The following is a 2,241-nucleotide window of genomic DNA, read 5'->3' as shown; positions in this document are numbered from 1 at the left end:
ACTTGTTACTTTAGTTATGAAACTAAAGTTTTCCTTTAAATCAAACCATATTTGGTTGGTCATGTTCTCCGCAGATTCCCAAATCCCACTCTTCTTTATTTCCTCATTCACTGAACACCCAGTAGAAACAGATTAAAAACAGTAACAGCGCCTATGCCTGTGATGCTGTCTCTCTGCAAAGGAAATGAAGTGGCAAAAATTAAAAGGCAGGAAGAACTAGAAACAGTGTGTCAACTTCTAGAATAGGGAATCTAAGAGTTTCACCTTTATTCTTCAGAAGGCTCTTTTTTCCCCTAAGTATCTATTATAATGACAAACTGCAATTCCATAACTAGTTGACACTTGAACTTTCTCCAAGAGTCCATATTTCCTCCCATTAGCCCCAGTTCTATCCAGTGTTACAAAGTAATTTTTGCATTCCAATGCTAAATCTGCTAGAGTACTTTATACCTACATGGGACATTTGGCTTGCTGTAATAGCCAGAAACCTGGTTGGAAACTTTGGGAAAATAGAAAGCCCTTCTGTTGTCTCCATGTGGTACTCATCATGGAAAACTCTTAGTTTTATTTTTGATAGAGCAAAGTTGTCTTTAAAATGTTACCGTGGAATTAAAAATAATTATTTTAGTACTAGACCTACTTATGTCCTGTTTGTCTTCTTCATTTTATTTTACTTTATTTATTCATTTTTTTTATTTTTTTGAGACAGAATTTCACTTTGTCGCTCTCAGTAGAGTGCCGTAGCATCATAGCTCACAGCAACCTCAAACTCTTGGGCTCAAGTGATTCTCTTGCCTCAGCCTCCCAAGTAGCTGGGACTAGAGGCACCTACCACAATGCCTGGCTATTTTTAGAGACAGGGTCTCCCTCTTGCTGAGGCTGGTCTTAAACTGCTGAGCTCAAGCAATACACCTGCCTTCACCTCCCAGAGTGCTGGGATTACAGGGATTACAGGCATGAGCCACTGCTATTTTATTTTATTTTTTTGAGACAAAGTCTCACTCTGTCACCCTGAGTAGAATGTCATGCCATCATAGCTCATAGGAACCTCAAACTCCTGGGTTGAAGTGATCCTCTTGCCTCAGCCTCCTGAGGAGTTGGGACTGCAGGTGACTGCCACAAAAATGTTGACTAGTTTTTCTATTTTTAGTAGAGATGGGGTCTTGCTCTTGCTCAGGCTGTTCTCAAGCCCAAGGGATCCACCGGCCTTGGCCTCCCAGAGTGCTAGGATTATAGACGTGAGCCACCACACCCGGCCACCATCTTCTTTATTTTGATTTGAATAATTTTTATGTTGTATTGCTAACCATAAAATAGACTCTTAATAATTATGACTGAGAACCTATAAAAAGAAAAGGGTACCATATTAATTGCCATCAAAATATTACGTTCTCATCATTAGCTTAGGCTTCATGAACTTCCACATTAATATCCACCCTTAGAATTTTCTAACAAAGTGCTGTTTAGGATTAGGTTCTACTGTGAGGGCCAGAAAACCCCAAATTATAGGCTTCTAATAAGAGAAGAGCTTTTTATCATACAAAATCCTGAAAGAAATTCAAGATTGGTATTACCTATTAACAGTTAGACCAAGGCTCTTCTTACCATGCTCAGTACATGTATTCAATTTCCAGCTCATGATTCAAGGTGGCTGCTCCAGGTCTAGCTATTACATCCATAGTCCAGTTAGCTGAGAGAAAAGAGGGGCGTGCTTCACCCAAAATACCACAGTGCAATCATTACGACTAGTGTGTGGTCATGATACTATGAAATTATATTCATAATTTTTAATTCTTTTTTTCATTATGTTTGATCATATATTTTCTACTATTAAAAGATAATTTTCAGGAAAAGGTAAAATCATGTCTCCCCTATAAATATAAAAATGAACACATGTTAAAGATTTTATTTTACTCATACCATAACAGCAAAAATTTATAAGGAGTAAAGAAACGTTGAGATGAATTGCAAATAGGTACAAAATTGTCTTTTTTTATGGGGTAAGAGGGGAGACAGTAAATTAAATTAATATAAGCTAGGACAGAATTTACATACTTATCTCATACCAACATTCTATAATGGATGGTGAAATAGGTCAAAAGTAAAGAAGGCGAGAATTTGATAACCGAGAAGGTGTGCTATGTCAGATACATAGTTCTCCATTGAAACTTATTTTTTCTACAATCTCCCACTTTTGATGAAAAATCATCTCAAGAAATATTATTCATTTTTTTTTTTTTT

Source organism: Otolemur garnettii, unplaced genomic scaffold (genome assembly GCF_000181295.1).
Source record: "Otolemur garnettii isolate 467f Iridium unplaced genomic scaffold, OtoGar3 scaffold00013, whole genome shotgun sequence".
Lineage (NCBI taxonomy): Eukaryota > Metazoa > Chordata > Mammalia > Primates > Galagidae > Otolemur > Otolemur garnettii.
Note: the sequence above shows the minus strand (reverse complement) of the source record.